This window comes from Mastacembelus armatus, chromosome 21 (assembly GCF_900324485.2).
Source record: "Mastacembelus armatus chromosome 21, fMasArm1.2, whole genome shotgun sequence".
Lineage (NCBI taxonomy): Eukaryota > Metazoa > Chordata > Actinopteri > Synbranchiformes > Mastacembelidae > Mastacembelus > Mastacembelus armatus.
The window spans coordinates 11,602,001-11,622,559 of NC_046653.1; the positions used below are offsets into that span (position 1 = coordinate 11,602,001).

The 20,559-nt window shown below is 38.1% G+C and overlaps 1 protein-coding gene across 1 annotated transcript in view; it reads right to left on the bottom strand.

Moving 5' to 3' along the window:
• Positions 1 to 20,559, bottom strand: part of erbb4b (erb-b2 receptor tyrosine kinase 4b) — a 267,536-nt gene that overhangs the window by 111,235 nt on the left and 135,742 nt on the right. The gene's annotated exons all lie outside the window — the stretch shown is intronic.

Sequence of the window (20,559 nt, forward strand, 5' to 3'; positions counted from 1 at the left end):
TCACAGGTATGTGTGAATGTTGAGATTTTTTGATCTGTGTATATGTTCTACTCTGTTGTGCCATCAGTGTGAGCACATAGTTAGACCATCGGGGCCTTCGCACTTTGACTTTATGTCATGAGCCAAGAGCTGGAGAGGACTCATTCACCCTGCTGGGATTTTGAAGGTCTTTTTGACACAGCTATGCAATGAAATAGTTCCAAGTCTATGTAGTCCAGTGGGACTGCTCTAGCCACTGTACCATATACTATCCTCCACACCGACAAAACAGGTACCTTTTCCTGAGACCAGAAAGCCGTGGGTGGCACACTTTAAGAACAATCAATTTTGGCTGACTCAATCGGAGATATACTGTAGCTGATAATTATTTCAGGGCACACACTTCACGGGTGATTTTTTCTGAGTCTGTTTATTACCCCACAGTTGCTGGTTTGTTATTTTCAAGCCACCAAATCAATACTTTCCAAAGTGCAGCCTTGCAGAGGGAAACAAAATGAGGGACAAAGAAAATGGCAGGTACACATGCTTTTCTTCCGACAGATTGTTAAATAATGAACTGCATGAAAAACAGAAACAGCTTAGTGATTACAGGTCTTTGCTGAGATAATGGCCAAATCTACTCTGCATGGTCACTTTCATTAAACACAGATAAATAAAAACAAGCGTCCCCTGGAACATCACCAGCGTAGGCCGAGTGCACTGTATCACCACTTAAGGAAAGCAGACACCCAGATTAGAGCCAACTTTAACACATGTAAGTCCCTAAATGAAGAGTTGAAATACTATGTTCAAAAATATAGTAACAAACTAGAGCGTACTGTGTGCTGGAATACCAATGCGTGTATTGGCATCAGTTAAATAGCATGTTTAATTTTTGTCTGTGCTTGCACTAAATTTATTCTTGAGCCATTTGCCTGACCTCCTCAATTTAGCTATGGTGCAATTAGAGCAGTAAATTACCTGCTAAATATAATAACACCACTCATTGTTGTCCTGGATTTCTCCCAGTAAAAATAGCTCTTCAGCTATCTTGACACAGGTGCCTGGGGGGCATATGTGGTAAAGGAGCATCCTCATCTTACAAGTTTTGATACTGTTATTTTCTACTCCAAAAGGCCAGGGCAAATTATCAATCATCCACAATCCATTCACTGATCAAATATAACCTTTTTTCTGAGAACCCGAGATTGCATAGAGAAAACTTGAACTGAACTGAGTGAACTGTGTAGCAACCACCCAACTCACCAAACCCCAAGCCCCAAAAGCACACACCTCCAGAGAGATCAATGAGTCAGTCCTAGTAACAGTGAACAAAAGAGACAGAGAGAGCCAGATTCACTAGATTAACAGGGATTTCTCCCTCCTCCCTCCACCCGAAGCTGGAGCATTTGTGAACGGAAGTGTGGCAGCGGAACAAACCCCTCACTTGAGTCACTGAGACGTGCACAGTTTTGAAATCAAGTCCTTCAATCCCCAACTTCTAAAGAAGGAAGAGAGGGAGGGAGGTTTGGGGTAGAGTCAGTGAAGGGAGGAAGGAGAAAGGATAGAGAAGGAAAAGAGAGGTAGAAAAGGGGGGATACACTGCAGGAGGAGGAGCTCAGTCAAGTGGATCAGACTGGGTTTATATTTTAATGCATAATCAAAACCACACCTGTTCTAGTTCTGGAAAAGAGACAGTGAGACAGCAAAGAGTGCGATGGGTGCTGAAATGCTGGGAGGGGTAATGCAGGGCTAGAAGTGCAATGACACCATTAGCATGTTTAAAGTGACTGAACACGCTTTAGCATGATTGTCTTTCATTTCCATACATATTGAGGCGTAGTGACATGCTCTACAGGTCACTGAAGTCAAATACATAGGACTGCACTGTGAGGGCTTAAGGTTTGCCTTGCATCAGTAAGTCCTCATCCTCTATTTCCATATGACTTCCCTAAACCCTCTGCATGAGCTCACATCCGCATCTGTAAACAGACACAGAATCCGGATGGAGCGTCTACAAGTGTGTAAATCCTTCTGAGTTTTCCCAGGAGATCATCTTCAGCGTAACTGACAACCAGCTGGAAATATTGCTGGCAAATGTAGCATTTTGGAAAGTGAAGGCTTTATTATTGTTTTGACATTAATTTGACATTAAATCTTTATAAATGAGTGCCAACCCCTCATTATGAATATGTCACAATTATCACTCACAACGTGAGGTAAAACATGACTTACATCGTCATACATGCTGCGTGAGTGCAATACGTCCCAGCAGGAGTACCATCCCTGATGAACAGAGCAGTGTTGTCATGCTTTGCTTTAAGTCACCAAAGTGCCCACCTCCAGCCATGCACACCTCTAGCTCCCCTGTAACACCTCAATCCCTCTGGAGTGGCTCAAACCCAATATGAGCCACTTCAAACACCTGCAGTTGAGGCTACCTTTGATGTATGTGTATGTGTATTTGTGTGTGTGTGTGTGTGTGTGAAAAGGTGTGCACTAGAGTGTATGTATGTGCATCACTCAAGTGTCTTTTATTGCTTGGACAAGATTATTATGATGGTTCATCTTTGAAGATGAAGAGGACCTATCTCTTCTGTTTCTTACATGACACCTGCCATGTGCTCATGAAACAAAGCTGCATATGTGTGTCTTTGTGTGCCTGTACAAAGGCGTCCTCACACGAGATTAAACAGGTTTTTAGTTACTATTCATTGTGGTAACAAAAATTAAAAAGAACAAACCGCATAAAAGATTTAAAAAGTCTGTGTTGGTGTTCCATGTCCTTCCATTGTCTCTACATAGGGTCAAACATTTTCAAGCTCAAGGATTTAACTGAGGATTTCAATGGGGCAAACAGTTAAAATTCCCTTTATAGTACAATGGGAAACACAGTCATATTTATTTAGTGCACACAGCAACAATTAGCATACAAAACATACAAAATATAAAGACATTGCTAATATCAAGTTAGTATACTTATTCTAACAATCTTCTATTCTTTTATTGAAAACTCTTTTATTTAAAAGCTCGTTTTTCATGCTAACCTTCATGCATTTGGTTTGCCATAGAACAAAACTAAGTATGGACCAGACAATCCTTCCTGCATGTGGCCACATAAGAAACATTAACCCCAAATTCAACAGAAAGGTAGGTTGCATGGTAAAAAAAAGAGCCAAGGAAAAACATCCAAGATCAAGGTACAGCATGAAAGTGGGCACAGAGGAAGAAGATGCAGGAGGACCCCACTGCAGCTTCATAAAATGCATATTCATAAGTCCCAATGCTTCTAAGAAAGAGAATTATACAATTAGATTTTTGGTCACTTCAGCTCTGTGTAGGAAGAAATACTGAAGAAAGAACACCATCTCCACTGTGAAACATGGAGGCGGCCCAGTTATGTTATGGGGTTGCCTTGCTGTGTTTGGCACAGGCTGCCTTCAATCTGTGCAGGGCACAATGAAATCAGAAGATTGTCAAGGCATTCTGCAGAGAAAACTACTGCCTAGTGTCTGACAGCTCTTTCTCCGTCACAGGTCAAGGCTCCTCCAACAGTATAATAACCCAAAACATTCATCTAAAAGCACCAAAAAAGGATGAGAAGAAGCACAGACTGAATGAAAAGAAAACACTGAACTGGCTGCAGTGAGTCCTGATCCTAATTTAACTTGAACATATATAGAAGGAGATGAAACTCACAGTTGGGAGAAAGTACCCACTAAACCTGAGAGAACTGGAGTAGTTTACTCCAAAAGAGACGCCAAACCAGATGACAAGTGTAGAAGTCTCAGTAAGAGCTACAAAAGTGCTTGATTGCAGTAAAGGGGGCCTGCTACAAAATATTTGGTCAGAGGTCTCAATATTCTCGCCCATTGTATTTTCATTTTGGTGTTCGCATAGAAGAACATCAACACTTTTAGCCACATCTTTGATAAGCAAATACAAAAAAATGCAATATATCAGAAATCATTTGACATATAATAAAATTAATGAGATTTTGTGTGAGATTTGGAGTGGCTGTCACTTGTAATAAAATTGGCAAGTATGGGTGACTTTGAGAAATCACTGTTCAGAGCTTGCGTGCCATGTACTGTATGCTGAGGCAATGTATAGTGCTCACTTGATGTTTGAGTGTCACTGGTTGCGACAGTATGACAGTCTACTTGTCAAGCATGATGACAAGAAACCCCTGTAAGGTGCATGCATCACTGACAGGAAACACCATGATGGTCAAACACAAAAACAACAACAAAAAAAAAAGCTGAGTAGGGAAAGAAACATGAATTGACACAATTGGACAGAAACCCAGGAAAATCCTAATGTATGACTATCAAGTATCTGAATGGGAGCAAAGGCAGGTTCTAGGCTTTCTTGGAAAGCTATTATATGCATTTATTTGGCCTATGCCCTATTTACTTTTTCAGCTTTTACACTTGCAGCTCTATTAACTACACTGGGTTCTATGTACCAATTGGTCTACAAGGAGAAAGCCTCAGAAATGAAAGTAGCTAGATTTTACCAAAATTGGGTCACTAATAAAGGAAAATTAAGTCCTGAGTGTTAATTAGCTCCAGTTTCCAAGATACAGCTTCAGGTCAAAATTGCATCAAAATGATTCAAAATAAGGAGGGGAGTGTGCGATTATGCTCAATATTTTTTTCTGCAAAATATGATATAGCAATGAGAATGGTGTCACACCAATCATTATAAATGTATCTTTTTATTAATATATATTTGCAGGCACATATACTCACCTGTGTATAGATAATTATAAATCTTTATGGTGAAATATCTTGAAAACTTTTGGCAGACATCACCTTTATCACTTGTTTTCTCATTCATCTATCAAAATATGTTAGAATTAGCCCATTTTACCTCTGTGGTCAATAGTTTCCCAAAATCTGTAGGCCAGTGTTGTGTTATCTAGTGCCTCGACAGTCTAGCACACGTACGAATGTTATGTTGTGCGTGTTATTTTGTGGATATTTCCATGTGAGAAAAAACACCACTTTACTTTGACTTGCCATCACTCTTTTTCTGCCTATGTCGATTTCTTTGGTCAAGAGTCTGAGCAGGACAGTGACAAGAAGAATCACATCAGAGGCAAAGGATCAAGAACTCACTTTTTCGAAAAAAGGAGCCAGAACACATAATGTGATGTTTAAAATTTATAATAACTATTTTTTGTGCCCAACTGCCTCCACATGAACAGCACTTGTTTGAGCCAAGTGACACTCGTTAACAGCCAATGGGAGGGTAAGTGGCACATAAGAGCATACTGAGTCCAGCACCAATCATGGCCTTTATCGTATTTTCTTGGCTCGGACCACAATGTGGAGATAACGTGTCAGATTCCAAAGGTCTTCATTTCACAATCTCAAATTCACTCTGCAGTGTGCACTTTGCACTGTGTTGCTCTTAAGTGATATCAAGTCTAGTTCCAATGCAGCATTTTTATAGCTGCATGGAGAGGGTGCATGAGTACCACATAAGTCTGATACTTGATTCTGGTATCCCTTCTGTACTTTCAAGTACCATGCTGTACTAGATGAAAAAACTACTGTAGAGTTTTTGTTTGTCAAAATAAATAATTAAATAAATTATTTATTTATTTTGTTCATGTCAAAATATGGCTTTGGATAGTGTGTTGAATTATTCAGGAGGAAAATAAAATAAAATAGGGAAATTTAATTTTTGACTTTCAGAGTACATGGTCAGTGTGTGGGTAATTTGGTATAATTTACCCCAGGAAGCATTAAACAATGTCAAAATGAATCAAAGGCAAAAATGATATTTTCAATGAAATGCAAGTGGGAGCAGAATGTATCAAATGAGTTCAGCTACTTTGACTTGGGACTACATGCCCTACCCCCTTTTTGCTTTTCTTTAACTGGGGCTCATTGGACATCAACACTGATGCACAATAGCTATTCCATTAATAAGCACATTAATCTAGAATCCCCTTCATTGCTTTTAATATAATTTCTTACTTGAAATTTCAGGATGACTTCACCATCCTTGTATAGAATATTCCCATACTGTATTTCTGAAAATGGTCCAAAACCATTCAGGAAAACTATATGAAGTAAAATCATACTTAGTGATTATTTAAAACAAAACATACTGTGCTTGGTGGCAAGCTAGAGCAACACTGTTTTTAATGTATTCTGTTTACCCTGAATGCACCCATGCCTTTCAAGCACTTCTGGGCAGGGAAATGTAAAACACACACACACATCCATATTTTCTCTCAGTGTTTCTCATCATGGCAGCTCTTTCCATTTCACCTCTCTGACAGTTCCTGAATTGAGCTAGGAAGCACACTGTCATTAAGACTGACTTTCACCTTTGGCAGGAAAATGAATAGTGTGGTGTTCACCTCATGCTATGAGAACCAATAATACACAGTGAGGAGAGTCATATTCTTCACATTACCACATTCGATCAGTACCAGTTTGTGTTAATGCATTAATTCCTGTAATTTGCCCACTGTTGTTGATGTGGATCTATTTGGGTGAATTGAATAGTGACAGTACACTAGCTAAAGACTATGTTTGCTTTTGTAGCCAATGCAAATGGGAAGGACATTACAAATAACTATCGCTGGACAAAAAGTTACATTAGGCTTGAAGGAAACATTTACAAAAGAAATATTAAAATGCAGTTTGCTTGTTTTAACACTGGTCCTGATTACTTGACTTTTTATTTTTGTACTTTTCAAACAACATGCAAGGCCACAAGCTATATGTGAAAGTTACCTGTAGATAATATAAAGTCAGCCAATTAATAGTGTTTGTTATCTACTTCCTAAAAGGCACCTTCATTAGCTGCAATTAGCTTCACACTCTTCTCTAGTTGGACATTAACACAAATCCGATGTTATGGAACTGACATTTTAATTTGCTATGTAATGCCAAGTAGCAGGCAGCATCAATTTCATCCTCTATTTGTCTTCAGCATCCTACCTTGAGAACAGAGATAAAGACAGATAGAAAAGGAGAACAGTGGAGTGACACCCCTTCCCATGAGAAGAAATTGTGACTCCATCACAGCACTGGTAATGAGTGGACTCCTGTGGGGAATTCTCCAAATGGACTAATTTGTAATTGATTCAGTGCATTAATTACCGGCCTGGTTACGCCTGTGTCATGGTTAATATTGTGCCGATCTGACGAGGGTAGGAGACCCGTCTGCATTGGGACTGTTCGGGTGAGGCAGCCTTTATTCAATTATGCTGCACATATCTGTGGTGAGGCGCGTCTTAATCCAAGAATAATCACTTCCCTTCGCTCCCTTTCTGAGCAGAAGTGTAGGAGGAAGCTGTTGGGGTGGGATGTAGTCGTAGATTCATGGTTAACTTCTTCATCAGGTCTGGGAACCAAATTCCATAGTTTAGGTTTTCTACCATGTTAAGAAATCTAATTATGTCTAATGAATGGCTAATGAAGTTTACAGTTATTCTCGGGTACAGTATAAATTCGCATTGTCTTGATGGCATGTTTAAACTTTTCACTATGTGTTTACAATCAGCTTTGTATACAAACTGATATCTGTACTAAAATAAAACTATATTTTCCATACATTCCAGAGTTTCCTACATGGAAAGCCCAGAGTATGTTGAACCAGTGACAGCACGTTAAAAACAAATTTTGACTGATGAAACAATGACACTTTTAAAGACTTTATCAGACTGTGTATGTGTATGCTTATCTGTCACGATACAGCTACACAAATTTCTGTAATGCTATAAATCTGTAGATGTGTTTTTAAACATACATACACACAATATACTTTTTTACTTGTATACAACTGACATATTTTAGGGTACAATGTTAAAAAAGTTTGTACTAAATATTCTAAGTTAACTCTTGATACAATGTGCTCATTGATATGTGTAACAACTCAGATGACTTTAATGGCTGGAGAGGTGATGTCATCTCTGACTTTGAGTGTTTTACAAGGATTATGGATATGAAATGTGAAAGCACTAAACCTCGTGGGCAAACTTCTCTTCACTGCTGAGGCACAAATACCTTAATTGCAGAGCCACTTAAGTGAGATTGGTTGAGAATAGATTTCCCCTTTGGAGATATCAACAACAACATAATCCATCCACAAGTTAGTGTGTTTGTGTGTGTGTGTGTGTGTGTGTGTGCGCACCAAATGTTCTTGACTTGTTCTAACTAACAAACTACTGTATGAGGAAGGTAGCTATGAAGTTTATACACATTTATATATATCTATATCTATATATATAGATATATAATGGAATAATTTTTAGAAGAATTTTGCCTTGCCTGGAAAAATAGTTTAATAACATTAAAAAAAAAATGTAATGCCAGAGCGGTATATCATTCAACATTAATAGACGAAAACAAAAACAACCCCAGGTTTCTTTTCAGCACTGCAGCCAGACTGACAACAAGTCACAGCTCTGTTGAGCCCAGTATTCCCTCAGTTCTCAGAAGTATGGGTAGTCATGGGTTTCTGTACAAGTAAAATCAGAACTTTTAAAAAAAAAAAAATCAGATCCTTCCTGTAGGTGCCACAGATGGATCACCAACTACAGTAAAGTAGCTCTTGAATCATCTACACCTCAGTTATGTTTAGACTGAATCATTCCTGTAGATCTCTCTGAATTAACTTCAACACTTGCTTCATCTAAACCGTCAATGTTTCTTATAGACCCCATCCTACTAGACTGCTCAAATATGCCTTTACCCCCTAATTAACACATCTTTATTAGACCTATTCATCAAGTGTCACAGAATCACTTGTGAAAAACGCAAAGAAAAGTTAACTTAGGACAAAAAATACTCCTACCTCAGAGTAAAACTACTCCTGGAGTAGTCAAGCATGTGGTGTCACTGTTTCAAGACAATCCAAGCCAGATAAGTTGCCTTTTCTCATACTCCTAAAATTAGGACCAAAACTGTGTCAATCTGAGAATTTCTGGCCACTTAGAAGTGATTTCCTACTGTGAGACAATTATGGACCTAGGTCAGTTTATCTTTAGTAACGGGCTACATACCACAAGCTTTTAAGACTGCAGTAATCACACCATTATTCAAAATATCATAGTACAGAAACAGCATTTACACGAGTTACTGATGATCTTGTCTTTGCCTCAGACAATGGACACTTGTCCTGTTAGATCTCAGTATTTGACACCATTGACCACATCATCTTAATACAGAGACTGGGACATGTAATTGGGATTAAAGGAACAGAACTAAATTGGTTTAAATCTTTTTGATCTGACAGTGTTCAATTTGTTCATGTTCAAGATGAATCTTCCATGCACATAAAGGTTTGGAGTTCCACAAGGTTCCATACTAAGATCAATTCTTTTTACTGTATACATGCTTCCCTGAGGCAATGTTATTAGGATGCACTGAACTCATTTGCCGGGTGAAAGAAAGCAATTAGCCACAATTCAAGCATGTCTTAAAAACATAAACTGACCAGTAACTGTCGACTTGTAAATTCAGAAAAAACCAAAGTTACTGTATTTGGGCCTGAAAACTTCATCAGAAATATGTTATCTAACCATATAATTACTCTAAATGGCATAGCTTTGGCCTCCAGTATTACTATGAGAAACCTTGACCTATCTTTGACCAGGATATACCCTTTAACTCACACATAAAACAAATCTCTAGAACTGCCTTCTTTCACCTGCAAATACTGCCAAACTTAGGAACATCCTATCTCAATCCATGCATTTGGTACTTTTAGGCTAGATTACTGTAATTCCTTACTATCAGGATGCCCCAATAGTATGACACAATAAGATATATTTTTCTACCTCATGGTAAAATTGGTCTTGGATTCAATGCTGCACATATGAATGCCTCATATTAAAAACAACTACCTAAAAAGCCTCAAGTTAATCCAATCCTGTGTCCCCTGTCCTGGAGCTGTATATTGCTGATGTGCAGTTACTGGCCCCACCAACCTGCACAGTGTTGCTCTCTTCTCTATCCACTGGCCCTAACTACTCAAGGTAGATGGATGCCCAAACTGCGACCAGGACTGATTCCGTTCATCATCACCAAGTGCTTGCACATGAGGGATTTATTGGATTTCTATGTAAAGTGCAGTGAGATTATTTTTTTATTGATTTGATGCTATACAAATAAAAGTGATTGAATTCAACTGAACTGAATGTTGTTTAGTGATCTAAATAACTTTTCTTCTACTTGAACTAGAATTTGTTCCAGCAATATTTAAAAGGCTACAGTCTGGCTCATCCTGTTTACTGCACACTATTAAAACAAAACAAGTATTTCAGGGAATTGACTGCTGTCCATGTGATTCATCAAAACAGACCATGTGTTCCCTTCTACTTACCAAACAAGTACGGAGTACACACTGTATACTTATTTTTTTTCCCTTTATCAACTTTTAGTTCAACAACGGTCTGCTTTCAGCCCTGAGCAAGGAGAAAAGATAAAATATCAGGCTCTCTCTCCCTCACAGCTGATTATATTTCTGCTTTGATCTACAGCGGCCATCCCCTAAACATTTTCTAAGCTTTTGGACCAAGCACAACACAACAAAAACAACACCCACGGCCCTGGGAGTAACTCTGTTGTGCCCCTCACTGCTTACTTCAGTGTGGCAATCTAAACAGAGCCCAAAGGAGCTTAAAAATCATCTACTGTCTTTTCTCTATGGGGCACATATACCTTCTACTTAGACAGGGTATTTTAGCACTGAAACATATAAAATAGTCATTTGCAAACAGAGGTCTTGACCTCTTCAGGAAACCTGTGGGACATTCTAGGTGCCTAGATAGAAGGATGGCAGTGGTTTCACAGTTGTACAAGTAAGACAGTTCAGAAGCTGTGATGGGTCAAAGCCTATCTTAGAAACCAACTGAAACAAAACTCTAATATTAATGAAAGCCATGTAGAATCTCAAGAGAAAATAAATTCAGGAATACTACAAAATATCTTATTTTTTTTAGTAAATTAAAATGTTTTACCGGGAGTCATTTTTGCTGGAATTAAGTGACATAGCAGTCACCCTCTGGGGGTGCTATGCCGGTCTTAGCATCTTCAAATTAGAATTCTAGTCAGACACTTTGGTGCAGGGGGGTTGTCACACAGCAATCCTGTTACTTCAGTCCTCCACTAGTACCCCGGTGAGACTGTTTAAGTGTTACTGTGGGGGAGCCTCGGCCACGCTTAATGGCCCTAACAGCATTATTAGCTAATAAAGGTTGATGGGCCTCACGGCTCTATAAATTTAGGACGACAGGAGAAGCAGCAGCAGTGACTGCATTCAGGTGAGGTCTCAGTCTGGGAATTTATGCATCGCCCTTGTTTTGCACTAAGGCACAACTTAGATAGGGATAAAAAGTTGGATTTGTTGGTTGTTCATGTGCTTAAGAAGGCTTAGGACTGTTATTTCTACAGCAATGTTTTTCTAATGAAAATGCTCCTGAACACTTGATGTAGAGAGGTACTACTAAAGGCTTCTGTGACCCAGACTCATTGAACAATCTAAAGTTTGTGAATGTGTCACCCTTATAAGCCACCAGAACATACTGTGGTCTACCACTAGACTTGCACAGAGAATTCAAGGTAGTAGTCGCTACTGGAAGTTATTGCTATAACTGACTTACAGGCTACCAAGCTGCTGACATACATAAGAATGGTGCAGGCAAAGGTTGGGCAGAGTGAAAAGGAACAGTGAATAGAGAGGTGGAAGGAGTGAAGTGGTCTGAATCACATGCTAGCTTGATTTTCTGATTGCATATTATAGCTTTAACTCCTTACCAATCATGAAACCTTTGCCTGCAATGTTATTTCTTTAAGCAAAAAAGATCAAAAAAGATTATTGTTATTGTTACATTGGAGCTGGTAATTTATGCCACCTGGTTATCATACAACTCGTGATTACTGCAAGTTCTTTCCTGATCTCGAAACTTTCAATTGAGCTTTGAAAGATAACATGGCCACACCTCTGCATGGAGCACACAAAGTGAACAAATCTAAGATCAGACTTTAGGCGCGGGGGGGGGGGGGGGGGGGGGGGGGGCAAGACAATGTGACATGCATATTATGTATACACGCATACAAAATAAAGTAAAAATTTTTTTCATGTAAATATATGGAAGAGGACATTGAGGAGAATTCACATTTGATAACCGTATGTCAACACACTGCTCAGTTATGTGAAATCCATTGCAATGAATGTGGGCCCAATGTCTTGGTATTGAAACTATGTGGTCCACTTAAGCAACTGGTTCCTTTTCTCTCTGTGTCCTTCTGTAAGACTCCACCCTGCTCTCTGTCCTCCCATCTCCCTCTTTCTGCTGTCACCCAAAAACAAACATAAGCAAACAGAGAATTTCTAATCTAACTAGCAGTATAAAATTGATACATATCAATTTACAACACTGTTTTATTTGAACACTGGGTCGCTATGGGCAACGCGGTCACATAATGTCATTTTGACTTTTCTCTCTCACCTGAACCTGGTTTTTCCATTTCCAATGACTGAGTTTGTTCCAGTGCTTCAATTCACCTTCCATAACTATAGTATAAATGTATCATAAATCCCAGTTCCATCAGGATGAGAAACAATGCAATTACGCTAAACTGAAGATGAAACAGAAAAATATGACTTTGGTTCATTTTTCATTAGACAAGATATGGCACTGCAACCAAACTTGACATTCACATAATTATATATAATTTAGTTTCCTGTTAGCCATAATTACAATTATATATAATTATAAGATAATCTCAATGAATAATAAATATTATGGCAATTAATTTGACAGGTATTGGCCAATAAAGTTCAGAGTGTCTATGGGATGGGATGCTGTTTTAGCACATTAAACCATGTTAGGCTATTTCTGTGAAGTTATATTTGGAGTAATAAATCAATACATCAGAGGAAGCAAAAGGAAGTAAGGATATCTTACTGAAAAACAGAAGAACAAAAGAGCTGTGAGTAGTGTGGAATGTAAGCTGCTTAGTCCAGAGCATGAAGCTGAGTGTGACAGCAAACAAGAACAGGATCATTTTCAGGATCAGATAGCTACAGTGATGCTACTGGTATCTCAGACAAGTCTTTGTATTGCATATGGCATAGGTAGGTAAGGTAAGCTAGTTCAGAAATTCATAACATCATCCAGATCTTCACCTTAGTAAATTACATTACCAGTGTCATATTAATCTGTTTGCCAAATCACCTTTCCCTGGACATTTAGCTAAAATTACTAGTTTGCAAATACAGTGCATACTAACTTTACCTTGCAAAGTGAAAACTTTAGTTTCAACTTCATTAGGTTACATTTGGGGAGTTGGATTCTAACATGTCTCCTTTAGCTTCGACTCTTCCTCCAGTCCCTAATATTGCTGCTTCTGTGCATTCATTAACTCTGAGGAGTTGGGTTATAAAACACTAGCTGAAAAGGCTAGTGGATTTGTATGGATACTGATCAAAATATCAACAATAGTTTGCCTAAATCACTCACTCATACAGCAGTCTAAAAAGAAAAGCTGCTAATTGGTAAATTTATCAGATGTTGGCACTGTGAACTTAGAGGTCCCTGCTACAGAAGCTCAGTGATAAGCTATATCCATCCATCCATCATCTGCCACTTATTTCTGTTATCCAGTATTGTGGGGGGCCAATCCCAGCTAACATTGTCTAAGAGGAGGGGTACACCCTGGACAGATCACCAGTCTGTCAGAGGGCTGACACACAGAGACAAATAAAATACTCACACTCACATTCACAAGCAATTTTGAGCCCCCCTTGAGGCACATATGTTATATCTAATTTCTAAAAAAATGGCTTTTTGTCATACAAAAACAACATGACAAACAGCATTTATCATCAAGAATTCAAAAACAATAGAGAGTTGGAATAAGTCCATCTGGATAAATGTGACAAATAAAAGAACGTGAAGTGAAATAATGTGCCAGGCCAGACAATCTGACCAGGAAATGATTTAAAATGCCTTCCTTATATATTGTCTGGATTAAGTTGTGGCCCAATAAACAAAGTGTTAGAATGGGGAAAGAACAGGTAAAGTGAAAGTGGTATCGCAAAACACAAATTTGCCTCCAAGGGCTTTACAATCTGTACAGTCTATGACATCCTTGGTCCTTAGACCATTGATTTGGATAAGGAAAAATAAGGAAAAATCCTTTAAGAGAAAATATGTGAGAAACCTCAAGGAGAACGAAGAGGAGGGATCCCTCTTGCAAGACTAATAGACATGCGATAGATGTTGTGTAGTATAGAGCACACACATCAGGTGATGTGGCCTCTTATTGTGACCACAGAGGAAATCTCTGAAATTGAAGGTCTTGCTCTCTCCACAAGGGAACCAAAGAATAATTTTTCTGACCCACTTGACTGTTCTCTCTATTGCTCTCTCACTCACTCACACACACACTCATATGTTTTCATTCCTCGTGCGGACTCTATATTGACTAGCCCTTCATTTCCTAGAGACTTAGCCTAACCTTAACCTCAACCACTATTTCCCTAACCCTTAACTTAGCTTAACTTAAGCTAACCTTAACCTTAAGATAAGTCATTGCACTAAAACATTGATCTACATGGTGATGGCCAGCATTTGGTTGCCATGAAGAAAACTCCCCAAAATGTAAGTAACACATACACAAACACACAAAAGCAGGGCTGTATCCAGCCGATGGAGTTTATTTAGCAGGCAGAACCATCAGCATTTCTATGAATTCAACAAACCCAGATAACAATCACATTTAATTAAGATGTTGGCATGTTATGGTGGAATTAGAGCAGAACATTTTAAATGACGTTAGTCTTAAAGTGGGGCTTCCAGATCATATTTAGCAATAAAATAAAAGCGGCATATTGTGTTTGTGTAAATAAAACTCTATTCCTTATAATGCAGAATGAAGACAGCAAGCAAACAAAACAGCTACAACAAAAATAGCTACGACTATGTATTGTACTGTATTGTACATGCCCTTTTTCAGGTTGTGGTCTTCAAACAATGGGTTGAGAACTCTCGGGAGGGGAGAGTCAGAGTCTCTTCCTACCCTGAAATTTTCTATATATTTTGGTGGAATCAAGGTAATTAACTTAAATATATTAGATAATAACTAATAATAATATGAATCCAGTTTCAAAAAAACTATTTAAAGCATCTGAAACACTTGGCCTTGTATTTGCCAATTTGGAGGGATGTTTTAGTAAATCTAGTTAGCCAGTTAAAGGAAGGAAAAAGTAATTGTGTGCTTTTTGTGCAATGTTTTCCTGCCCCTACGGAGACAGAAGCTGCTGTAGAATACTGCACAAATGTGTGTGTGTGTGTGTGTACATGCGTCTGTCTTTGTGAGAGTAAGTGGGTGTTGGGAAGTTTATTCTTGAGTTGATGGGACACCAGGGAGCAAGTTGGGAGTTGGTGCCTGAGTAAAAAATGATGAATATTTGAATTGTTTTAATGGACATCTCTTGTATGAGTACTTCATACATAGATGTTAACTCGTTCACAACCAGAAGCAGGAGCCCTGGAAGAAGGATCCTCTCAGGTAAGGTCTTTACATTAACCTGTAATGTAATAACGTACGGAGTTCCTTTCCTCACCTCCCATAAGGTCTAGGTTTTGCTTGTGGTGATGGATGGGATTCAGTGTCACATTCAAGAGAGGGGCCATGGCTTGTCACATGGATGTCTTCATCAGACTTTTTAGTTTAAAGATATTCTGTCCAAGCACAAAAGAAGTTTAGCAAAAGTTTAATCATCTTCATACTTTCTCTGTCTTTTCCTTTTCCTGGTTACAATCAAGTGACTACACTTCAATTAAAACACCACCACCACTAGTGTCAAAGCTCCATTTGGGGGTGATTTTTAGTGGAGCTGGTGTTATAACAAACAATATAAACTGATGGCTTCCTGATGGGAATCTAATAACTAAAGATATTTTTGCATATTTCCTCAACTTTTATATTATACACACTAGTTACCCTTCAAAAGGCTTTTATTAGCTATTGATGTAATACTAGGTTGCTCATGTATTTAGCAAGCTATTTAAAATCATGCAAACATGGGTAATTACATTTAGAGCAGACACAGATACAGTTAAATCCACCCTTTACAATGTTGTCTTCATATTTTTGGCTTTGGACAGCTGAAAAAGAACAGATATAGCATTCCAAGGCACAAAATACTATTATGACTATAGATGCAAACATATGACTGGACGAATCAGAAAAGTTTTTAGTGAAGCACATGTTGAATTTGTATCAAACTGCATTAGATCCATATTACTGACTAACTACACGGAAAATCAGCAATCGGCAAATCATCCTATAAACATTCTGCCAACACACATTTTTCTAAAACTGTATCGCCATTCAGCTCTCCTCTTATTTCTGTCTCTTTGTCTCTCTCTCTCACTCTTCATCAGCGTGTGTCTTTTTGCTTTTCCCTTTTTTGGAACTTGCTCTTATACTGTAGATGTCAATGAAAGAGCCGTAAATGTCAGACCAATTTTTGCTTCCCAGATAGTTGTGCACAGAGCTAGACAAAACTATGTAATTACAGTAGTAGTCACTGGTCCATTAGTGATAAAGACATGATGGCTCACATGGGTGGAGCTGGCACCGTTAGCTCCCCACAGTGCATTCATTTCATGGTAAAAGCTGCAATTATACTAAAAGAGACTCCTTCTAATTCTCTATCTTTTGAACAGTTTCTTTATGTTTCTTTTTTTCTTTTCATACACACGCTCTCTCTAATCCTTCCCATCTCCTTTGCCATGCCTTTGTCTACATTACATCACTGTCAGGCTAAGGGATATTATCAGCATAAAACAGTGCCATTGACTCAATGAGCAATTAAGTTATTTTCTCGTCTATTTAAAGAAAGTTTAAATCACTGTGAATAGAAAAAAAACAAAACTGTTTCTTCCTCCACCACCTGTTACATTTGTGTCTTGTGTGCTAATATGCTAATAGGAGACTTTTTGGTTTCTATTGTGGTTTCTGCTTGCATGACACAGCAGTACTAGTGAAATACTAGTACTAGAGAAATAGCAGGAACAATGGAGTCTGCATGGGTCCATAGGATTCTGGGCTTAGTTATAGGTCTTGTCTCTATTTCACAGTAGTGAAACCCTTAAATGACACCCCTCCAGCCCAAATCACGTAGTGATCAAAATGCAAATCAGCTGAGGAAAGCTGAATCAAGAGGCATTATGTTATTAAACATTTTATATAATAATTATTTGAAGGGCAAAAGAGAAGCCAGCAAAACTGGGAAGCTTAGAAGAGTACAGTGGCTTAGATTAAACTAGTGAAGGAATAAGAATAAAGTAGTGATTGTATGGTGAACTGACAATGATAAAAGAAAAAAATTCAACACTGATCTGGGACATTAGGGTGAAATTAATGGAAAATTCCAGCTTCAACCTGGCATATTCCTCATGTGGTTATTGAGGTTTAATGGTTTGCTCCAACTTTATACTCTCCACCTCTATTATAAAGATTTGTGGAAAGAAGGACTCACACAAAGCTGCACATATTGAGGCCACAAACCTTCTACAGGTTTCCAAGTAACCCTGATTTTTACATGAATCATTTTCAAACACTTGTCTGAGGCTGAGCAAAAGCAGAGAAACATCAGAAATTAGCCATGGGAAGAGTTATTATTTTTACATACAGGGGTTTAAATCATAAATAATCTGCCAGCAGACTTGGTCACCCTGTATAACACTATTCTGAGACGTAACATTCTGTTAATTTAGGGTATCTTCTACCTGCTCATTGTCAACAACTGTAACCTTTTCTCTTAGTTACCACTTTAACTTCTGCTCATGGTGGCTGGGTCACTCTTAAAAAGATTTTGGACCAAAACTATTGCATTATTGTGTATTTTGTATAGTACACGTATCAGCATGTTTTAAACAAAATAAATGAAATGACCGAAAAACAACTTGATCATATTCTTAATATTTTAGCTTCACTTTTGCATAGTGACAGGAAGTGGTAACACATAATCTATCTTTATACAGTCTACAGGTCAAGTTAAAGGGGTTTGCTACACTATAACGCTCTGTTAGCAACAACAGATTAGTAATAGTAAGGTTACAAGACAAAAATGTGATTGTTAAAACATATAAATTGCTGCTGGCTTTTTATATTTTGTTGAAATAAATGAGAATATCATTAGTTATTTTCCTCCAAGCCTTAGGATATGACATCATGATACAAGACAAGTCATATGTAATGATATCATATCATATGACCAGTCTATTTATAGAGATATCAGATCGACATATTATGGTGGACTGTAACTTGAGCGACTTGCTAAAACGTCTTCTTTTAATTGAAATGTTTAATTGTAGTGTTACTAATCCACTGTGTTTACTTTGTGTAGACTCACAGAAAAGAATTTAAAATAACTGCTGTGAAAATTATGCAGTTTTGTTTTTTTTAAACAATGAAGTTCATGGTGATTGCCTCAGTATATGTTCCACAACAGAGGTGGCAAGTGGAGAGTCAGTACGACACATAAAGCTACATGAGACAAATTTACAGGAAATCAAAAAGAAATACTCTATAAGAGGCTCATATACAGCAATGAGCCAGTTGTCTGCTGAGAAAAAGCTGATTTACCAACTGTGTTTCTCTTGTCAAACGGGATCATTTGGCATGTAGTAGCCTTATAAAACCTGATGTGTTGCATCACAAACTGAATATTCAACACATTCCTGACTGTCAATGTCAAGAACTGTAGACTGTACTTCATTTATCTATTACTTTCCAGTACCTCATATATCTTAATTTCTAAATGCCTCAGAGCCCAAACCATATGTATTTTACTGAGATGCAGTGGCACAACCAATGACATGATAATTTCAAGTACACTTAGGACTGAAATGTGAATTGAAATAAAGAGGGCCAAACTTCTGCTCTTAACTTTTGTAATTCAGTAGGTTTTCTTATTAGATGTCTCTTTAAAAGGCTTAAACATTTTTCTGGGGTTTTGTGTCAATGCTTAATGTCTGCCTCTTATAAAAATGAATATAGAAGGATTTGGACACCTCTACATTTAACCAAAGACAAAAAAAACATTGCTTTACAGTGACTGAATAACATAAGATAACACAGGCTTGTATCCAAAAATCATCAAGTATCAAGTAATCATTGTGCATGGTGCAACATGTTCAGTGTGATGAGTGTGGGCGGGGGACTGTCAGACAGAGCCAAAGAGACCAATAGCCAGGCACAGAAAGTGATACTTTGCTTGTCTTTGACACTTTGTTTTCATCCCTTCCAAGTTAATTTGGCCTGCATGGTTCAGCGCCCCTGACCGCAACGCCCTCCCAGGGCCACCCAGCACCCTCACCCCGCACGATCTCCTCTGGATATTTATTCCCAAAACCCACTTGTGAAATTGGCTGAGGGCAATCAACATTTAGCTCCTCAGAGTGTGTTATTACACAGCAATTGATGGATGGTACAATTACACCCTGTGTCACTTAGCTAAATGGCTATGTAATCCTAATGAGTTTTTATTCAAACACGGACTAGTTAGTGCAAGGAAAGCTTGGGGAGGAGGGTAGAAAGGAGGCGAGGATGGAAACGTAAAAGGAAGCCACAACAACCTCTATGAAAAAAAGGAAAGTGAAAGAGAGATAAATTAAAAAAAGAAAGAAAGAGCGAGAGAGAAAGGGGTCTTCTGGGTAAATAAGTAATTAAGTAACATGATAAATGTGTGTTTCTCTTGTTAATGGGAATCAGCAGCAATACAGCCTGGGTGGTTAAGATGCAGAGCACTTTTCAACATGCGTTTGAATACAAATGCAGGAAGCTACAGTAATTTATTAAAGTGAGAAGTAAAGCTTGTATACAGCATAGGACGTAGATATAACTTGATTACCAGCCCATCCTATGAGGAATTATTTCCCTATTGGATGATTTTACACACTTACTACTGTATGTCCACTGCCAATGTTCAAAGCCGATGAGTAAGGGCCAAGGGTATGCAGATGGGGGAGTGGGTGCGAGTGTAGGACTTCCAATGTAATAATATAAATATTTAAATAATGTAAAAAAAACTAACACTATCAACAAAATGGTGAATTTTTGTTGTTTAAAGGAAATGTCACAATATCACAATTTCTACTATTTTCTACTTTTCATTTTTAGAAATTAATCTGGAAGTTAAGTGCTGAGGTCACACAGGAGCATTTAAATCTGACTCAAACAAACTGCACCTGATTTGGCTTTTTACTTTAATAATACAACTATAGCTACTCCAGTTTCTCTCTTTTTTTTTTTTCTTTCATCACCAGTCACTTCAGTAAAGCTATATGAATGCTCATGACACAGGCCACCCAACATGAACTGAGCAAATATCACCACAAATCATTGTAATATCTAAAAGAAACTCACATTTTGGGACCATTCAGATCAAATTTATATTTCTTTTTGGCCTTTGGTGCCTAGTTTTGAATTCTCACTTGTTTGGATGCTGATCATCATGTTGAATCAAGTCATGTTTTGTTATTTCCCATCACAGCAAGAAAATGTTGTCTTCTGATGCTTCCTGCTGGAG